This window comes from Odocoileus virginianus, unplaced genomic scaffold (genome assembly GCF_023699985.2).
Source record: "Odocoileus virginianus isolate 20LAN1187 ecotype Illinois unplaced genomic scaffold, Ovbor_1.2 Unplaced_Scaffold_15, whole genome shotgun sequence".
NCBI lineage: Eukaryota > Metazoa > Chordata > Mammalia > Artiodactyla > Cervidae > Odocoileus > Odocoileus virginianus.
Genome location: NW_027224277.1, coordinates 723309 through 744479, shown reverse-complemented (window position 1 = coordinate 744479; position 21171 = coordinate 723309). Strand labels below are relative to the sequence as shown.

The 21171-nt window shown below is 54.1% G+C and overlaps 2 long non-coding RNA genes across 4 annotated transcripts; one reads left to right on the top strand and one right to left on the bottom strand.

Moving 5' to 3' along the window:
• Positions 1-14197: 14197 nt before the first annotated feature.
• On the bottom strand, positions 14198-17422 carry LOC110139070 (uncharacterized). The gene is made up of 3 exons (XR_002314392.2): positions 17185-17422; positions 15236-15426; positions 14198-14373 (listed from the first exon to the last, which is right to left on the bottom strand). It is a non-coding gene; the product is annotated as an uncharacterized lncRNA (long non-coding RNA).
• Positions 17423-17583: 161 nt separating this feature from the next.
• On the top strand, positions 17584-20965 carry LOC110139071 (uncharacterized). Of its 3 annotated transcripts, none has more exons than XR_011486085.1 (3): positions 17584-17705; positions 19969-20113; positions 20356-20965. It is a non-coding gene; the product is annotated as an uncharacterized lncRNA (long non-coding RNA). The 3 variants fall into 3 exon arrangements; XR_011486086.1 differs by having other exon boundaries at positions 19969-20119; XR_002314393.2 differs by having other exon boundaries at positions 17584-17980.
• Positions 20966-21171: the final 206 nt, after the last annotated feature.

The following is a 21171-nucleotide window of genomic DNA, read 5'->3' as shown; positions in this document are numbered from 1 at the left end:
CCTCCTTGCAACCCGCAGGAGGGCAGGGCCATGGATGGAAGACATCCCCATGGCCCATTTTACACTAAGACACTTGGGTCTAGACAGGTGAGGGGACTCTATCAGTATCCACTGGTTATGAAACCTGTGGACTGTATCTCAGAAGTGTCTCCCAAATCTCCCCTTCAATCCGACACACTTGGCAGAACTTTCTCAAAGTATGTCAGAGCCCACCCCGTCCCCTGACCTTCCTCTGGGCCTTGGCATGGCATTCAAGACTCGTCACACACGTAGCGGTGGAGCGCAGGGTTTAAGGGCAGTGACTGAAATCAGAGAGACCTGGGTTTCAATGGTTCCTTGCTCTGTGACTCTGGACAGGACTGTTCCTTCTGTCTGGAATATTTTCTCCCATCCTTCCCCTGGAGGAAAACTCCTACTCATCCTTCAGGACCCAGATGTCAGGGAAGCCTTCCAGATTTCCCCAGGCATTCCGTCTTGCATGCTCCATGAGCCCCATGCCTGGACTGCATGTCTCTCCTTTGAATGTTCTCACAGTAAGAGGCTGTACCTAGGGTTTCTGGAGGCCAACCAGGTCATCAGCATCGAGAGTTGGCCAGATGGACTCATCATAGCCATGTAGCAGGAGGCACGTGATACAGCAGTGTACACCCGCAAAGTCCGGGGCCCCTTCTGCTGGCACAGACACACCTCCCCCAGCTGGTGACTCCATCACACTCCATCACACCACTCCAGCTGGTGGCCCTCTCGTGCGGCCGCGGGCTTGTGAGCGTCTGGGTGTTCTGACCGGCCACTTGCCAGGCCCTGCAGGGGGTGAGGGGCACAGCTCCGGGAGGACGATCAAGATATATTAATACATTTTCTCTTAATTAAAAACTAACGAGCCGTGTTTCCCCAGCTGGTCAGTGCTGTCGGGGCCATGTCTTACCAGCGGAGGTTTGGCCTATGGCTGTGCATGAGCAGGGTTTCTGGGAGCGGGCAGGGGGCCGTGGAGGCACTGCTGAGGGTCCACTAAGCCTGCAGGGCTCATGGAAGGCCCATCTGCAGACCCACAACTGAGCCACTCGGTGGAGCCTCTGCAGCCTGAGGAAGAGCCGGGCTGGACCCTGGGTGGGACAGGCCTCGCGCTTCTCGCTCTGGGCATTGCCTCGTGCCTTGGCTTGTCCCTGCCTGGAGCCCCCACCTTGCTCTCACGTACTGGGGCTTCACAGTGTGGGCTCAGGGGTCTCACTGAGGCCTCCCTTCAGGGTGATGGTGCTCAGGGGTTACCTTTGTGCCCCAAACCCGCCCTGCTGAATCGCGGCAGTGAGCACAGCTTGCAGCATCTCTCTCCAGCAGGGGGAGGTTGACCTTCGTTCAGCTAAGACTTGGGATGCCTGCATGTGTCTGTGGGACCCTGCCCCTCTGAGTGGGCAAGTCCCAGTCCCTAAGAGCTGATGGCATAGCAGGTGAGGCCTGGCTGAGCAATCTCGGATGTGCTGCCTCCTTCCTGCGTCTCCCTGGGGCTCCCATTTGCAAAGTGAAGACAACGAGAATACTGCCGATCTGGGCTATTGGGAGCAAGATAACGACACGGTGCAAAGTGGGGAAAGCCTTCTAAGCTCACAGCAGCATCCTGCTGGGAGCGGTCAGCTGGCACAGCTGGCCTGGGCACCGAAGGCCGCCGCATGGAGTGAGGTTGTGAGGGGAGCCCCGCGCACCGTTCCTGCTCTTGAGATCTGATGTTGCAGCGGGAGAGGGACCAGCACTGAACAGATGATTCCAGATACAGTCATGTCTCGCTGTGCCCAAGTGGGCCGGCGCTGCTCAGGCCTTCGAAACCCAGCCTAGGGAGCAAGGCTGCTGGGGTGGGGGGCGGCAGGGAGCAGGCTGTCTCACAGCATCATGGTGGCAGGGTCCTCCTGCTTTCAACAGCTTTGCAGCATCTAGCTGGTGGAGGCCATCTGGATCCCTTAGGGACTAGGTGGGTGGTAATGAGTTTCAGCATCACTGGCCTGCACACCATTGCCTGATGGGGATATAGGAGAGGGGGCCTCTGGCTGGGAATCCACGTCTGCTCTTCACCCTGCCGTTTCCTCCTGCCCCCAGGGTGTGAAACCTTGTAGCCGCAGATTCTCCAGATACCAGAACCCTAGGAGATTGGTCCTAAAGGGCCCCCAGGAGAACGGGGTCCAGCCTTCTCCGGTTGTTGAGAAGGAAGATGCAAACACCAATAGTTCTGAATCTCAGGGCCCAAGAACTTGGGCCAGGCTTCTCCCTTCACTGGGCCTCAGTTTCCCCGAGTACAATGGGAGTGCTGTGCTAGATGGGTGCTGACCACCCTTTCATCTGTGATATGCTTATTTTCATAAAAAAAAAAAAACAAGTCACAATTGCAAGAAACATGATAAAGCCTTGTCAGTCTTCATTTTCCAAGTTTTCTGTGCGTTTTTTTTTAATCAGAAGACAAAATGTGATTAGACCATATGCTAGGCTAATTGTTCCCAAAACAGAATTGAAGCATTTGAATATGTTTGTAAGAGGGAAGCAAAGTGGAGGAAGCTGTGGGGAATTAGTGCTGATTTCTCCCCAGGGTGGGCCCCCTTGGGGCCTTGGGGGGGCTGTGGGTATTGCCGTGGGGAGCAGTGTGCTTTCCCTGTGACCTAACTGTATGCAAGGCTGAGGTGTGTGGGGGCCAGCGTCCCCATGTCCATTCATTCACACTCACTCATTCATTCCCTCTGGAGACATGAGTGGAGCACTCAACCCTCCTGGTCGGGAGGACGGCATGCTTCCTGCAGAGCCCTGGGCTGGCTCGAGACTTGGGGAGACACAAGGGGGCTGCAGCTCTGTGTGATGGGGTGTGGAGGGTCGGGAAGGCTGACACTGGAGCAGAGGCGGGGGGACCGGCCTTTTCAGAAGAGAAGTGGCCTGTATGAAGGCCAGGTCAGGAGCAGCCTGGCCCACAGGGGCCGTAAGCAGATAGTCAGGCCATTGTGTCAGGAGCTAGGAACTCAGGAGTGGCAGTCTGGGGCTGGAGAGGCTGGTGGGTGGGATCCAGTGAGTGACCCGGGTGAGTGCAGGCCTGGAGGGGATGGAGTCACCTCTGCGTGTAGGGCTGTGCGCCCTCCCCTGGGGAGCTGCCAGTTCAGCTGAGGATGTCCCTCACTGGGAGGGTCACCAGCTGGTCCCCCCAGGCCGAGTCACACCCTAACTTCTCCTGTTTCATAACCGGAGGCCAGACTGTTGAAGAGGCTAGCAGTGCTCCTAAGAATGACCTGGTCCCTGAAGACAGAGCTTTAGGGACCACAGAGAGTCTCGAGCCCAACGCTATGGATGGGGAAGCGGAGGTGTAGGGAGATGGAGGCGTGGAGAATCGTCATTCCCAGCAGAGGCGGGGTTAGAACCCCACACACGTGGTCTCCGGGCTCGCTGTGGCCCTCTGCTTGGAGCCCTGGACAGTGACCAGCGTCCTCTGGTGTGATGTGGCTGCTACCAGTGGCTTTGGTGGAGGGTGTAGAGAAAGGGGGAGCCTCTCTCTGCGGTTCTGGATAAAGGAGATGGACACGGGCCTCATCTGCAGGAAACTCCCCCGACGAGGCAGGATCTGATGTTTGCAGGTGCTGCGCTGGAGGAGGCAGAGACTAGAGAGGGGGGCCTGCTAGGCCTCTTGGAGGATGGTGGTGATGGGGGCGGGGGGTAGGGTGGGCAGGCCACAAGCCCAGGAGAGAAGACTAAGGATGAATTTAGTGATCGTAAGACCTCGAAAACAAGTGGTGAAACAGCTGAGCCAGGGGAACTCAGAGACAAGAAATACCCAGGAAGGGGCAGGGGTGAGTGCCAGGCTGGGCCATCTCTCCCACCCTCTGTGAATGCTGTCCCGCCACCCCGCAGTGACTGAGATTACAGAGGGCCGACAGATGCACTCAAATATGGTTTTATTCAAAGAATGCGCTTAATTAGGTATTTATGCCTGTGGTTCTGAGTCCAAAGTTTTCTCTCTTTTTGGCATGCAATCCAGGAATGTTATTGAAGATCATCTGCAGAGGAGTATCCGGATAGTTGGAAAGTAATAAAGCAGATGGTCCCACTGTTAAAGCTGACCTTTCTCTGCCTTCTCGTGGCTAAGCAGGGCAAGGCTGGACCCTGGTGCCACTCACGTGGGCGCCTCCCTGTGCAGAGCACCTGGGCCTTCGCAGCCAGCCTGGGCCCACGGCTGGGAGACTTGGGGCCTCCCAGAAGGCCCGCTGGAAGGGTCAGCGCCACTGAACGATGGGGCATCTAAGGCCCAAAGTCATGCAGTGGAGTGACCCCTGCACCACTTGAGACAGCAGCCTGTCCCCCCCACAGGCAGGAGCCCCACCCAGGCCTATGGCCCCACCAACTTTCCAGAACCAGGAGAAAGAGTGTCCAGCTTGCTGTTCTCAGACAGGTAAGGCTCACAGCTGAGCATCGTGGTCCTGAGCTCAGGGGAGGGCAGGAGCCATGGCTTGGGGTCTGGAGGATTCCTGAGTGTCCTGAGTCTGACCCGTACCCACTGCCTTCTCGGCCTGTCCTGATCTCTCTTCTTGGTCTCTCTCCTCTGCCCCCATCACTGCCTGGGGTGTGGGTCAGAGGGGCAGCCCAAGTGCTCCAGGCCTGAGCTTCCCCTCATGCGGCAAGTCAAGTCTTCCAGGGGCCATGGTGCTCCCCCTGCCTGGTGCCCCACAGGCCTGTGGTGTAAATGTGGATGTTCAACACCTGCCTTCAGTTGCAAAGAACATAATCTGACTTCATTATTGACCATCCAGTGATGTTCATGTATAGAGCTTTCTCTTCAGTTCAGTTCAGTTCCGTCAGTCAATCTTGTCCAACTCTTTGCGACCCCATGGACTGCAGCACGCCAGACTTCCCTGTCCATTACCAACTCCTGGAACTTACTCAAACTCATGTCCATTGAGTTAGTGATGCCATCCAACCATCTCATCCTCTGTCGTCCCCTTCTCCTGCCTTCAATCTTTCCCAGCATCAGGGTCTTTTCCAATGAGTCAGTTCTTTGCATCAGGTGGCCAAAGTATTGGAACTTCAGCTTCAGCATCAGTCCTTCTAATGAATATTCAGGACTGATTTCCTTTAGGATTGACTGGTTGGATCTCCTTGCAGTCCAAGGGACTCTCAAGAGTCTTCTCCAACACCACAGTTCAAAAGCATCAGTTCTTCAGCACTCAGCTTTCTTTATAGTCCAACTCTCATATCCACACATGACTACTAGAAAAACCATAGCTTTGACTAGATGGACTTTTGTTGGCAAAGTAATGTCTCTGCTTTTTAATATGCTGTCTAGGTTTCTCATAGCTTTTCTTCCAAGGAGCAAGCATCTTTTAATTTCATGGCTGCAGTCACCATCTGCAGTGATTTTGGAGTCCCAAGAAAATAAAGTCTGTCACTGTTTCCATTGTTTCCCCATCTATTTGCCATGAAGTGATGGAACTGGATGCCATGATCTTAGTTTTTTGAATGTTGAGTTTTAAGCCAGCTTTTTTACTCTCCTCTTTCACCTTCATCAAGAGGTTCTTTAGTTTTTCCTTGCTTTCTGCCATAAGGGTGGTGGTCATCTGCATATCTAAGGTTATAGATATTTCTCTCAGCAATCTTGATTCCAGCTGTGCTTCAATCCAGCCTAGCATTTCGCATGATGAACTCAAGTCATCTCTTGGGTTGTTGGAAAAGGCATTTACTACAATCAGCATGTTCTCTTGACAAAACTCTGTTAGCCTTTGTCCCTGCTTCATTTTGTACTCCAAGGCCAAACTTGCCTGTTATTTCTGGGTATCTCTTGACTTCCTACTTTTGCATTCTAATCCCCTATGATGAAAAGGACATCTTTTTTGGTGTTAGTTCTAGAAGGTGTTGTAGGTCTTCATAGAACTGGTCAACTTCAGCTTCTTCAGCATCAGTGGTTGGGGCACAGACTTGGATTACTGTGATGTTGAATGGTTTGCCTTGGAAACTAACTGAGATCATTCTGTCGTTTTTGAGGTTGCACCAAGTGCTGCGTTTAAGACTCTGTTGTTAAATCCATGACTGATTCATGTCAATGTACGGCAAAAACCACTACAATATTGTAAAATAATTAGCCTTCAACTAATAAAAATAAATGACACACAAAAAAAGAGAATATAAATAGTAAAAAAAAAAAAAAGACTCTGTTGTTGACTCTGAGGGCTGCTCCGTTTCTCCCGCGGGATTCTTGCCCAGAGGAGTGATTCCGTCCACGGTAATGGAGGTTGTCACGCGTCCTCAGTCTCTCTGCAGCCCTGTGACTGCAGCCCGCCAGGTTCCCCTGTCCATGGAGCGGGCTGCCTCGCCCTCCTGCAGGGCACCTTCCTGACCCCGGGATCAAGCTCGCGTCTGCTGCACGGCAGGCAGATTCTTTACTGCTGAAACACCAGGGGGGCCCGGCATAATGGCCATCTGAATTAAATTCACTCATTCCTGTCCATTTTAGTTCACTGATTCCTAAGATGTCAGTGTTCAATCTTGCCATCTCCTGCTTGACCACATCCTGTTTACCTTGATTCATGGACCTAACATTCCAGGTTCCTGTGCAGTATTGTTCTTTACAACATCGGACTTAATTTTCACCACCAGACACATCCACGGCTAACTGTTTTTTCCACTTTGGCCAATCCGTTCTTGAAGCTTTTAGTAGTTACCCTCTGCTCTTCCCCAGTAGCATATTGGACACCTTCTGACCTGAGAGACTCATCTTCCTGTGTCATATCTTTTTGCCTTTTCATACTGTTCATGAGGTTCTCCAGGCAAGAGTGCTGGAGGGAATTGCCATTCACTCCTCCAATGGACCATATTTTGTCAGAACGCTTCACTATGACCCATCCGTCTTAGATGACCCTGCACGGCATGGCTCATAGTTTCACTATTTATGCAAGCACCTTTGCCACAATAAGGTTGTGATCCATGAAGGGGATCTGAAGATGGAGAAGCTCTACATAGTCAGCCAAAAAAGACCTGGAGCTGACTCTGGCTCAGATCATCAGCTCCTTATAGCAAAATTCAAGCTTAAACTAAGATTCAAGGGATTACATCTAATAGACAGAGTGCCTGAAGAAATATGGACAGAAGTTCATAACACTGTACAGGAGGCAGTGACCAAAACCATCCCAAAGAAAAAGAAATGCAAGAAGGCAAAGTGGTTGTCTGAGGAGGCTTTACAAATAGCTGAGGAAAGAAGAGAAGAGAAAGGCAAGGGAGAAAGGGAGATATATCCACCTGAATCCAGAGTCCCAGAGAATAGCAAGGAGAGATAAGAAGGCCTTCTTATATGAACAATGCAAAGAAATAGAAGAAAACAATAGAATGGAAAAGACTAGAAAATTCAAGAAACCGAATTTTGTCAAATTTCTTGAAGATCTCAAATCTTCAATGGAATTGGAGATATCAAGGGAACATTTCAAGTAAGAATGGGCATGAAAAAGGACAGAAACAGTAAGAACTTAAGAGAAGCAGAAGAGATTAAGAAGAGGTGGTAAGAATACACAGAACTATACGAGAAAAGTCTAAATGACCCAGACAATCACAATGGTGTGATCACTCACCTAGAGCCAGACATCCTGGAGCATGAGGTCAGTGGCTCTTAGGAAGCATTACTATGAACAAAGCTAGTGAAGGTGATGAAATTCCAGCTGAGCTACTTAAAATCCAAAAAGGTGATGCTGTTAAAGTGCTGCACTCAATATGTCAGCAAATTTGGAAAACTCAGCAGTGGCCACAGGACTGGAAAAAGTCAGTTTTCATTCCAATCAAACAAAGAAGGGCAATGCCAAAGAATATTCAAACTACTGTACAATTGCACTCATTTCACATGCTAGCAAGGTTATGCTCAAAATCCTTCAAGCTAGGCTTCAGCAGTATGTGAATGAGAACTTCCAGATATTCAAGCTGGGTTTAGAAAAGGCAGAGGAACCAGAGATCAAATTGCCAACATTCATTGGATCATGGAGGGAATTCCAGAAAAGCAAGGGAATTCCAGAAAAATACCTACTTCTGCTTCATTGACTAGGCTAAAGCCTTTGACTGTGTGGATCACAACAAACTGTGGAAAAGTCTTAAAGAGGCAGGATTAAGAAGCAACAGTTAGAACTGGGCATGGAACAACTGACTGGTCAAAACTGGAAAAGGAGTGCGTCAGAGCTGTATATTGTCACCTTGTTTATTTAATTTACATGCAGAGTACATTTTGCAAAATGTCAAGATGGGTGAATCACAAGCTGGGAGCAATTTGAAATATCAACAACCCCAGATGTCCAGAAGATACCACTGTAAAGGCAAAAAGTGAAGAAGTGAAAGTGTTAGTCACTCAGTTGTGTCCGACTCTTGGTGACCTATTGACTGTAGTCCGCCAGGCTCCTCTGTCCGTGGAATTCTCCAGGCAAGAATACTGGAGTCAGCTGCCATTTCCTTCTCCTGAGGATATTCCTGACCCAGGGATGAAACCTGGGTCTCCTGCATTGCAAGTAGATTCTTTACCATCTCAGCCACCAAAGAGCCTCTTGATGAGGGTGAAAGAGAAGAGAGAGAAAGCTGGCTTGAAACTCAACGTTAAAAAACTAAGATCCTGGCATCCAGTCCCATTAATTCATGGCAAATAGAAGGTGAAAAAGTGGAAGCCTTGACCAATTTTATTTTCTTGAGCTCCAAAATCACTGCAGACGGTGACTGTAGCCATGAAATTAAAAGACGCTTGCTGCTTGGAAGAATATCTGTGACCAACCTAGACAGCATATTAAAAAGCAGAGACATTAACTTTGCCAACAAAGGTCCATATAGTCAAAGTTATGGTTTTTCCAGTAGTCATGTATGGATGTGAGAGTTGGACCATAAAGAAGGCTGAGCACCAAAGAACTGATGCTTTCAAATTGTGGTGCTGGAAAAGATTCTTGAGAGTCCCTTGGACTGCAAGGAGATCCATCCAGTCCATCCTAAAGGAGATCAGTCCTGAATATTCACTGGAAGGACTAGTGCTGAAGCTGAAACTCCAATACTTTGGCCGATGGGAAGTGCTGATTCACTGAAAAGGACTCTGATGTTGGGAAAGATTGAAGGCAAAAGGAGAAGGGGACAGCAGAGGATGAGATGGTTAGATAGCATCACCAACTCATTGGACATGAATTTGAGCAAACTCTGGGAGACAGTGGAGGGCAGAGGAGCCTGGCATGTTATAGTTCACTGGGTCACAAAAAGTTGGACAAAACTTAGGGGCTAAGCAGCAACAAAGCGCCCACCTGCCCGTAGAGGCTGTGCGTCTGGACAGGAAGGTGACATTGCCCTGTATCCACCAGGCTGGGAGGAGGCTGCTGGCCTCCTGCATGCTGTAGTGGGCTGAGCCTGCAGTGGGCAAGCTGGCCCAGTGGGAGAGCTGGATTCGATGGTTGAGGTTGTGAGATCCACGCAGAGAGAGCCCCACACTGGAGTGCATGCCCTTCTCCAGGAGTCGGCAGTGGGATGGTGGGGAGTACAGGGTTGTGGCTGCCCAGGCTGTCACTGCGGACCAGTCCCCCTCATCTGTCACTGGCCTCCATGGGGTCTGCTGGAGGGGCCGGCATGTGGGTGGGGGGCGGTGAGGGAGAGGAGCCTGATGGGCTTTGGGGATCATTCAGTTGGTCCTTCCCAGTGCTGAGGGCCCCCTGGAGGGGGCTGGTGTCTGGCCAGGGTGGGGCAGGGCAAGCGGCCTGGTGGCTAGGGGCCCAGGGAGGCAGGCAGGGACTCATTCTGTGTCCTGGCTCTGTGCTCACCCAAGGCCAGGGATTCACCCAGCTGTTTAACCACCCCAGCCTCCTCTTGACCTATGACCTGACAGTGATGATAATCCTATCATAAATAAAATCCTCCCCTAGCACACAGGAATCCTCACTACCCAACCGCTGCTCCTGTTTCAACATTCTCACAGAGGAGGGGTCCTGTCGGTCACTGATGGGGATGTGATGGGTCAACAGAATTTCTCACTCGAAGGCTGATGACTGGTTTTGGCCCAGCCCCACCACTCGTGGGAGAGGAGGGAGACTGTCTCACAGCTCGGCAGGCACAGGTTAGATGTGTGAGAGGCTCCCTAAAGCGGGGGGCTGGCTGCTTTGAGAGGGCACCCTCTGGAGCTCGCTGAAGGTAGGAGTGACTGTGGTGGGAGGAAGGGTGAGTGGACCAGGGTGCCCTCACGATTCTCGGCACCGACTGTAGTCGCCCCTGATCGGGGGTGAGACAGGCCCGCCTCTGAGCAGGCAGCTCCCAGCGTCTCCTCCTGCTCCTGGGGCTCAAGCACCCTGGAAGCAGGCAGGCTCCTATTTGGCCCAGGCTATGCTCCTGACCCGGGCACCTGGGTGGGGGTGAGGCTTTCAGAGGTCGTCTTCAGGCAAAGGAGAAGGAGGAAAACAGGGTTGAGAAGCTGGCTGGTGAGAGGAAAGTATCTTCAGAAATCCAGGAGAGCTGAGTCAGCCTGTGAAAGCAGACCTCAGCCAACAGGACCTATATTCAGGCCACATGGCCCTTAGACCCTCTATTTTGGCATTCTGATTTAATTTATCTTGCAGGATGGGAGGGTCATGCAAGGACAGTCTATTAGCCCCGGCCCCATGGTGGGCTTGGAAGCTTCCTCCTCTGAGCTCCTTGCTGTGTGCAAACGGTGTTGTGACTGGAAGGTTCTCAGGACGAGTGCAGGGCATGTTCTGGAGCCCAAAGGGCCTGGGGTTGCCCATGGGGAGTCTGGAACCCAGAGAGGCCAGGCCTGGGCCAGGCCAAGAGAGATTCCAGCTCTAAGGGATGTGAAGCTGCGCCTTCCTCCCCCCGCGCTCCATGCGCGCGAGGACCGTGGGTCACCGTGAGACGCGGAAGGGCAGCACCCTGCCTCCTGCTTGTCCTCCTGTCCCCGCCGTCTCCAGAGACAGAGCGCGCTGTGCGGGAGGGGCCCGCACAGGGCTCGGGCTGCGCTGTGGTTTTGCTGGTGACGGGAGAGCTCGCTGCCCCTGCGTCCCGGGCCTGGGCCCCCGAGGGCGGCTTGTGCGGGTAGTGCCGCAGCTGCGGTGAGGCCGTGGGGCTCTCGCCTCTCGCCCTCCCCCCGGGCCTGTTCCGACCGTGTCCAACATCCTCAGTGGCCGCGGCTCGTTCGTGGTCACGCCTTGTGACATCTGCCAGCTCCTGCCTGTCTGCCCCCACCCCCGCGAGAGTGCGTCCAGGATCGCCGTCTCCGTAAGCTGCTTGTGGCCCAGTCCTTAATCTCGGGACCTGGGGACACTCGCTGAGAGCTGGGGATGCGGGCACAGCTCAGTGCGTGGGCATCACCAAGTCGCCCCTGCTCTCCAGGGCAGCAATGAGCACCTGATCCCAAAAGCGTGGCACCTTCGGCCCTGGGAGGCCTCCCTTTGCTGGACACTCGCTGAGGGGCCAGCACAAACCGCAGGGGTCTCCTCGGCCGTTCCCGGCAACCACGGCATTTAGTTTCAACCAGCCTCTCTGTTCTATCCCTAGTTTTCAAGGGTCTAGAAATCTGCTGTCTTCCGGGGAGAATGGAAGCACCTTGTTTCTAAAAACCATCCCCTCTAAGGAATGGAAGGTCTTGTACTGCCTGGACCAGAGAAAATTCCAGGGGGTAAGTCATTGCACTCTCGGCAGACAACATGCCAGGCATTTCGTTGCTTGAACCGATGGGTTTTGATACAGTTACAGCAGCGGCACCTCAGGCCTGGAGATCAACAGATGAGGAAAAGCAATTCTTTAAATCAAAACAGTAATTACAGCTGCATTTCCAGTTAGACTGACTAAGCAGATGTCAATACCTCTGCCTATGGAGACAGGTGGTGTATGTCCCGGTGTGTTCCAGCCAGAGCCCTTCTATGGAACACACACCCTGGCCTTTGCAGTCCTTTCTAATGGGCTTGGACGACAGCCACAAGCCCTGGGGAATGGTCGAAATAAACACAGACAAATCGCTGTCAGCCTCAAAGCCCACCCAGGCCGGCCCGTGTGCCCCTCAGGTTCCCTCCGTCTGTTCTCTGCCCCTCTCTTCCCTCCCTTCCTCTGTCCTTCCCCCCTTCCTTCTTTCCTTTCTTTTAAAGAACAAGGTCTAGAAAGGACCTCCACAGCACGTCTTGAGAGGTCTGCCGCAGGCACTTCACGTCGGGCTTGTGTCGGGGCCTAGGGAGTGGGGCCTGTGGGCTTCGCAGAACTTTCTCTCACCACACAACTTGCCTGATCTTGCACGGACCCCTGTGCTGTGACGGTCTCAGGGCAGCGTGTACAGGTCTCAGGGCAGCAGTTCCTGGGTTCAAGACGCCTTGGAGAGGAGCCGAGTGTGGCTGGCATGGCCCTGGGCGCCCCCAAAGAGGTTTTGTCAAGGTGCTCAGGCTCCGGAGCCTGCCTCTGCTCCTCCAGCCTAAATCCCTCCCTTCTCCCCAGACAGCACTGGGAACCTCATGGATGGAAGTTTCAGAGGACACCTGCCTCGTTTGGGGCTTGATTCCCAGAGCCTGGCACAACGTCTGGCCTGAAGCAACTCTTGTCAATGAGGAGACCGGGCCAGTGGCCCTTCCTAGGCTTCCCTGGATGATACCTACACAGGGTTCCTGTAGGACCTCCATCTCCCTCTTTCCTAGGAGGGTCATTTTTCCCCAGGAAAAAGTGCAGACTTCAACAGACAGCCCTAGGGTCTGCATGAGACCCTGTCCGGGGCCAGCAGTGGGGTGGAGATCTCCCTGAGCTGGTCAGGGAAGGCGGTGCAGACTTAAATATCACGAATGGAGTCGGGTGTGTCAATCTTCATCCCCACTGGTGTTTGTTGAGCTCGAGTGCTTGCTGAGGTTTGGCCGGAGGTGGCCGTCCCAGCAGAGAGGCTCCCGTCTGGAAGGGCTGCCAGGGGCCTCTCCCGGCCCAGCCCTCCTGGTGCTCCGGGCCTGCCTCCCCCACCACGGGCTTCACAGCAGCCCCGGACGCTGCGGGTGGAGAGGGCACCAGATGGTCCCGGGGGAGGCTGCTGCCCTCACGCGTGCTTTGCCCCTGGCCCCGGGGGCCCTGCCCGGCTGCTTGTCAGCTTGCTCCCTGCTGGGGTGATCTCTGCCCCAGGGGCAGGGTGGCCGAGGCAGGCTCTGAGCTGAGGCCTAGCTGGCTCCCAGGCCCACACGGTCTTTCGGGGCTGCTTGTGGCCTCCAGATGGGAACAGGGAAGGAGAGAGGCCGTGGCCGCTACAGAGGTGCTGGCCTGGAGCCCGCCAGCCTCCAGGTTTGCAGGAAGCACGAGGCTGCCCAGGATCCCTGGGCCTGCCGGCGGGAGCCCCGCTGTCCTGCCCCCAGGCCGCGGTGCGGGGCCAGCAGCGGCTGAGGACGGGCACGTGGGACTCCGTGGTCCTCTGGAGAGGAAGATGGGCTTCAACTCTTGTTTGAACTCACCAATGCTTCTAAAGTCACTGTCTGAGATTCAGTCCTTGGGCTCATGTTAGGATAATCGTGTTCCGATGCCGTCTCCCCGGGTGGCTGTGTTCCGCAGTGGGGTCTTATCGCTCCCTGCACAGTGCGCGCCTCCCAGGCCTGGCTGCTCCAGGATGTTTGCTGAATGAATGAGTGATTGGCGTGTTCAGGGCAGCTAAGGTTCTGGGTTCACAAGGCCGAGGAGAGGGGAGGAGCTGATATCAAGCTCGCTGCCTTCACAAAGCTCCCTGGGGCTGAAACTAGCCATCTTTCAGTCCAGGCCCCTCCAGAGGGAGAGATGATGTGTTGAAAAGACAGATGCCTCTGCATCCAGAGCGCTCTTCAACTTCCCAGTGGTCACTTCCACCCCTGTTTTATTCCTAGGAAACCTCCTGGCCCAAAGAGACGCCAGGTCCCTCCCAGGTAGGACGCACCCTGATGCCGACGGGCGGGTGATGAGCAGAAACACGGGGGGCTGAGAGCAGCATGCTGTGCTGATCGTCAGGGGAGGCTTTACTGTGTGAAACCGTGATTGCTGTCTCAGCGGTCACACCTCGGGGCGCAGGAGGCGGGGCTCAGAGAGTGAAGGGGGCACATCTCCAGCCTCACTCCCTCGCATGCCAACCAAGGGGCCCCCGGACGCCCCCACCTCCCCCAGGCCCTGAAGAGGAAAGAAGAGGGAGTCCAGGCCCAGAGGCCTGGCTGAGCCAGCCCACCTCTGCCTGCAGAGACCCCTGGGCCTCTTGAGAGGGGAAGACCCCCCTCAGGGGGCAGAGGGCTCCTTCTCCCCCTTATCTGCTTCAGGGGGAAACAGAGCGCTGTCCCCCTGTGCGGGCTCTGGAGCACCGTCCTCCACTGGGAATCACCTGTTTCTTGCAGCTTAGTGGCCGGAGAGAAGTGAGTTTGTCTGTGAGACTCTGCAGAAATTCCAAGAGCGAGGCAGGGACAGAGGCTGAGGAGACAGAATCTCGTTGAAGGGAGCACCCGCCCACCAGGCCCTCCCGAAGTCTCTGGGGCCTGGCCCAGGCCTGCGCTGCTCCTGAAGTAGAGTCTTGGGAGCACCTGGGAACGCTCAGGGAGCACCCACCCTTGTCTGAGGCTGGGGCCCAGTGCTGGGGCGGGAGGCAAGCGATGGGGGGTCAGCTCGGGGCAATTCCATAGCTGTCCCTCCAAGGAGGGCACCGCCAAGGGCCTGAAGCTTTTTTCTGGGGGTTCGGGATGACTCCTGTGCCTGTCTGCGTCTCTGTTTTTGTGTGGGTGTTAGTCACTCAGTCGTGTCTGACTCTTTGTGACCCTGTGGACTGTAGCCCGCCAGGCTCCACTGTCCATGGAATTCTCCAGGCAAGAATACTGGAGTGGGTTGCATTTCCTTCTCCAGGGGATCTTCCCAACCCAGGGATCAAGCCTGGGTCTCCTGCACGGCAGGCAGATTCTTGTGTGTGTGCCTATGTGTGCCCATGTCTGTGTGTCTGAGTTCACACGCCTGTGTGTGCTTGTGTGTGCTCATGCCTGTGTGTGTTTCTGCATGAGGCCATGTGTGTGCTCACAAAACCCTGCACAGCCCCTCTGGCCTCCCTCCAGAAAGTTGTCCTTCTCTCCTTAGCCTTGCTATTGATCTTACCCCCACTAAGCAACTCTAGCCCTGACCTGGACAGGACTGGTGTCCCGTGGGGTGCCCCTGTGACCCTGGAGGCCTGACATTGCCTGTTGACTGTTGGAAGCATCTGAAAGGCAGGAGTGGATATGAGATCCTGGTTCCTGGACTTCCAGGCCCAGGTCAGCCTCCCACCTCTCCGGATGCATAACCCTCTGACCTTTTGTTTTCTCATCTGTGGAATGGGTATTCTGATGACTACACAGTTGATTCAAAAGAACAAATGTCAAGCCCCAGCACCATGTCAGGCTCATAGCAAATTCTCTGGAAGATAGCACTCTGGATGTCTCGAGTTTGTTCTGTTAGGAGTACTGGGGAGGAATAAATGCTGAGGGCATTTTCCAGTTGCATCTAAAGTCAGAGACAAAAGTGGAACAGATCCAGGTTCTGAGGAATTAAGTCCGCATGGAAGAGTGTGTCACACAGCCCCTTATTATTATTATTATTACTAATAGTACGTAACAGTAGCAATTACGAATTTGAACAGCCACAACCACAGCTAACATTTGCGGAGTGTCTGCACTGTGTCAGTCGCTGAACAATGTGTGTTACCGTGATCTACTATTTCGTGTCATCCTTGCAACAATCCCGTTTTATAAATGAGCAAATGGGGGATTCCCTGGTGGTGCAGTGGTTAGGACTCACTGCTTTCCCTGCCAGAGCCCAGGAAACAAAGATCCTGCTAGCCGTGTGGTGTGGCCCCCACCCCCCAAAAAAAGAGTAAAAGGACCTATCTCCCTGTGTGTTTATAAGTGCTTGCATCGTTTAGAGAAAATCAAGAGCAAGTGTGATATGGTGAGAAAGCACAGAACTGGCAGTCAGAAATCCTGGAACTTAGGCTTAATTGTGCCACCAGTGCATCCCAGGGACGCAGGCAAGTCATTCTCTCGAATCCTCGGCGAGCCCCACTGTACTTCCTGATGGAGGTGTTTGCTACATCACCACGGTGCCTCTGTACACACGGCTTCTCTACCCAGGTGCTGGGGTCGCTCGGACCCCAGGGAGGCGCCCCACTCGTCCGCCAGGCTCCAGGACCTGGGACACCCGCCCCTTGCCTCCTAGCCATAGATTGGCGACTTTCCCTGCGAGCGCTCTGTGTACCGGCGCCCTCCGTGCTGAGCCCAGCAGTGCCCAGAGGTGGGAGCTGCCGGGTGGGAGTGGCCGGGGCCTTGCTCACAGACGCCACTTTCAGGACGCCTGTAACTTGAGAGAGAGCTTGTCAGCTTGTCTGCATTTGGAAACAGATTTGAATAACATCTCTGATTTGTCCCAAACTTTTCCTGGGGATCTTGACAGGACCAGGGAACAGGCTGTGGATGGAGCCGGGGCGCCCTGGGGGTGGAGGGGAACTTGCTGGGGCCTGCTTGCTTTTCTGCGCACTCAGGCCACCCACCGCCCTGGGCACCCATGCGCTCGCAGCCGGAGCCGTTTCCTGGAGCGGGCCACTGACTGCCCAGGGGATGTGCGCATGTGGTGTCTCCCCCAAGATGGCACTTGTTTGGCCTGAGAGGTCTTTTAGAAGGCCACACGCATTCGTGAATGTGTGCTCCATCCTTCTATTTTTGGGGATTTGGTCTCTTGAAAATCCCTCTCTCGAATTTTCCTTCAGGAGCCTGTTCCTTTCTTCTTGTCCGTTCCTACCTTCTTGTCCACCTATCTACCTGGGGGCCTGCCCGCCAGGGTCCACCTGACTGCTCTCTCCCTCCATCACTTCCGTCTCCTTTCCTGCCTTCTCCTTCTGCCTCGTGTTTTTCTATTTATTTTATGCATATAACAACTCCTCCACAGCATAGCTCCACGAACTTTACAAATAGCAGCTCATGTCATCCTCACAAAAGCGCAGTGAGGAGAGTACTGTAATCACCTGAGGTTTAAAGTGGCCTTTGTAGGTTTGGGGGAACTTTGGGAGCCTGGGTGTCGGGGGCAGGGGCAGGCTGAGATGAGAGAGTCATTGCCCATTCCTGCCAGCTTTCTAGTCAATGTGTCTGCAGAAACCTCCAGCAAAGCAGAGGACCTGCCCCTCCTGCGGTGTGGATTTTCCCAGCCCATGAAGGGCATCCTGCTCCCTGATCCCTGCCCCGAGCTGAGCGAGCCCCCAGGAAGACTTACCCCTCAACATGCCACCTGGTGACTTCCCACGTCCTGAAAGCCTCTTGTAAACTTCTGGGCCAACAGGGCCACCTGCTGGGACTCGTTAAGACTCCTCACCTGGTTTAGTGAAGGAGTTTGTCATTAATGTATTTTTGAGGTTATGAATCCCCATTTAACGATGAAGAATTAAGGTCTAGAGAGGAATAGCAGTTTGCTCAAGGTGATCCCACTGAAACGTGCTAGGGTGGATATTTCAGCCCAGGCCTTCCTGACTTAGTCCCACTTAGCCACACCCAAGGGCCTCTGTGACACGAGGTAACAGTGGGGAGATCAACGGCTATACCAAACAATCCCCAAGTCTCTGTGACTTGACACCATAGAAGTGTGCCCACAATTCCCTAAGCAGACTCACCTGGGTGTCTCCTGGTGACTGTCCTCCAAGCGGTGACTGAGGGGCCCACGTGTCTCTGCTATCATCCCGGGCTTCAGGGTCCTCAGCTAGGTGCTACCCAGTCGATGAGGAAAGAACAGAGGATGGGGTAGGAGGTTTAACTGTCTGGGCCTGGGAGTAGAGTTCATCATCTCCATCACCTTCCACCGGCCAGATTCAGACATTAGCTACAAAGGAAGCCGGGAAATGTAGTCTGGTTTTATGTCCAGGAGGGAAAGAGGAACAGTTTAGTGAACAACCCAGCCTCTCCCATACAAAGTCCAGTCTGTTCCCATTTCAACAGCTATGACGTCCTGGCCACCGTCTGTTAAGCAGATCGTATTAATTTTTCACAGTTTTCCTTCCCTCCCCATCCTTGTCAAGGTGCGTTCTGGATAGAGTGTACTTCTTTGTCCCAAAGACTTGCCTCATGACCTGCTGTAACCAGTGGAGTGAGGGCAGACATGAGATGTCTCACCTCCACCCGAGGGCTTCCAACGTTGTGTTGTTGTGTTGGCCTTTCATCCCCCTGCCTTGCACCTTGAGAGGGGTAGGCCCGGGTGGCGACTGCTCCTTCAGCCTGAGCCCTGGAATGAGTATGTGAGCAGAGCCCAGGGGAGAGCAGAGATGCTTCAGTCGACTTGCAGACCTGTGAGCAGGAGATGTGCGCTTGCTCCTGTTGGAGTTTTTGTTTCACAGCGCGTGGCAGCACTCGCTGGCCTGCATAGACTGCTGCCGGACAGAGTGACGCACAGACGTGGCTCTCCCATGCCTCTGTGGTGCCATCGAATGATGCCACACGTGATGCTCTTGGCATTTGTGGAAAGGCATGATCTCCTAGAGCCCAGGCCAACTTCCCTTGGTGTTCCTGCTCCTTGGGTGCTCAGGAGGTACAGAGGCTGCTATTCCCTTAGTTTGATTCTTGTTCACAGATTGACCCAGTATTCCTCCACTCACTGGAGAGGGGGGCTCGTGGAGCAGGAGCCGCATGGCCTCCCCTTTCCTCTTGCAGCCATGCTTCTGCCCCACACGTGGTAGATGGTCAGACAGTGTTGGCTGCACCGCACGACGTGAGCGTTCCTCCCTGTAAGGGAGACCCGCAGGGCACAGCGAGTGCTGGCAGGAACCCCTGGCAGGGCCCAGACTGTGCTCAGCGCTTCGAGGATGGATCTGTCACTGTGTGGATGAGGGGCTGGGCGGCCTCCCAGGGCTCTTGCCCAGGGGCCTGGGCTCGGCGAAAATGTGATTCCTCTCAGTGTCCTCAGATCTCGGCATCCAGAGCCTGTGTCGGGGGGGAACGGGGCAGCGTCACACATGTCGGGCCACACCCGTCTTGGGGAAGCCATCGGGCTGCCGTATCAGCGGCTCCTGGCGGCCCCAGCAGTCTTGCTGTGGTTCTCAGAGTGGAGGATGCCCTGCTGTCCAAGGAAATCAGTTTGCATCAGGATGCTTGGGGATGCTTCAGTGTGGGCATTTGTGGACCTGGTACAGAGACAGCTCTGGGCTCAGTGGTGCTCCTCCCATAGTGGATGGTAACCCTGAATCTTGGACAGGCCTGTACTGTGGAAGCCACGCAGACCCTGCAGGCCTTGCAGCTAAAGGCTGTAGATTCGTGAAGGTATCTGGGTCATGTGGATCAAAGCTGGGCCAAAACATGAGGTCACAGGGCAGCAATACATGTTAACCTGTGCTCTGAATCCTGCTAAATTGAGCTCTGTGACAACGGAAGGGCACTCCTCTTTGCTCTGTGTAAAGAAAGCGACGAGCGACGCATAATTAGCTGCAGTGGGAGATTCAGGGCTTATTAGTTGTCTATCATTTATCTGCCACTGCACACAAAGTGCTCCAAAGTCCGTGGCTTAAAGGAACTGTAAGTATTTATTATCCTCAGAGTTTCTGTGGGTCGGGAATTCAGCTTGGTCAGGCAGCCCTGGCTCAGGCTCTGTCATGAAGTTGCTGTCACCTGGAGACGTCCGAGGACCGCTTGCTGTTGGGAGTTGGTAGGGGCCTCAGTATCCCCCGTGGTTCCAGCTCCACATCTGCTTGACTGTTCTCCTGAGCTGGTAGCTGTCTTCCCTCAGAGCAAGAGATCTGAGAGAGAGCTAGGCAGAAGTCATCCTTTGTATGACTAGGCTTTGGAAATCATATAGCAGTACTTGTACAAACACTCTATTTGTGAGAAGTGAGTCATTAAGTACAGACCACATTTGGAGTTAGACTTCATTCTTTGAAGGGAGGAAGTCAAAGCATTAGTAGATATATTTTAGAACCACTGTAATGATGGAAAAGGGAAAATAGCCTTTAGTGCCCTAAGTGTATCCATTCCCAACCTATTAAACCTTCTCCTTTTCTGCCTCCAATCCACAATGCAGAGGCCCTGAGACCCAGCGGCAGCCCCAGGTGGCAAAGGACAGCCCATCTATATGGCCCAACTAAGGCAGGAGAGTGACAGAGACCCCCACGTGGCCTGGATGATACAGAAAGGCCATGCGTGTGGAAAGGCTACGCCTGGGCTGGGTGAGGGTGTGTGTGCTGGCGAGCTGGAAGGGGGTTGGCAGGAAAAGCCCCTTTCTGGTTGAGCCCACCTGTGAGGAGCCTTGAGCAGCGGGGTCGCTACATGGTCAGCCAGGCCTTCAGGGAACTGAAGGTGCTGTGGGCCAGGGCCTTCACTCTGCAGACTAGGGAAAGGGCCAGGGATGGAAGGGACACACCCCAGGCCACAGGATGTGTTACAGGGGTGCGGTTTCCCGTGCTTTCAGCCACCACGCTGCCTTTCCATCGAGGTGCCTGCCAGGAGCCACTCCTGGCGAAGACGAAGGAAAAGGAACAGCCGTCCTCAATTCAGCAAGGCGGGCTCCAGACTGAGTCAGGGGAGGGAAGTCACAGCAGGCCTGCATCAGTCAGGATGGCTTTCTTCTTCCAGTAAGAGGATGCACAATAAACATTCATGAAGCAGGAGAGGCAGAGAGGGTGCAATGGAAATCAACAGTCAATATCAATTGAATAAGACAAACTCATAAACGGATTTTTTTAACAAGAAAGAACCAGCCCCCCCCCAAGAAGTAAATACGAAAGAAATACTAGCTCTAAGAAGAAACCATGCCTATCTATTGGCCTAAAACACACAGGAACGTCCTGTTCAAGTGGTGGTGAGATGTGCTGGCGTCCGAGTCCAGCGCTGGTCAGGGAGCCAGCGCTCCTGTGAGCGTTCCCATTCTCTGTGGCCGGGGGCTGGGTCTTACACCCAGACTTCGCATGTCTCCCAGCCCAAGTGCTGCCAGACTTGGGCGCTCTGGGAAGGCAGCACATGACCCAGGCGGAAAGGACTGCAGAATTACCTAAATGCTGGTTCCTGCCTCATCCACACGTTCTCAGAAAATCTGCTAAGGGTGGCAGGAGTGGCTGGGATTCATCTTCGGGATCCCTGAGGGCAGCGGACAGAGGCTGCTCAAGCTAGTTTAAAAGGACGAGATTGCTGACGGGAACCCCGCGGGGTAGCCCAGGGCCCTGCCGACCCTCACGAGGGGGTCTCAGGGGAGCAGCCACTGCCTCCATCGTTCCTCTCTTGCCTCTGC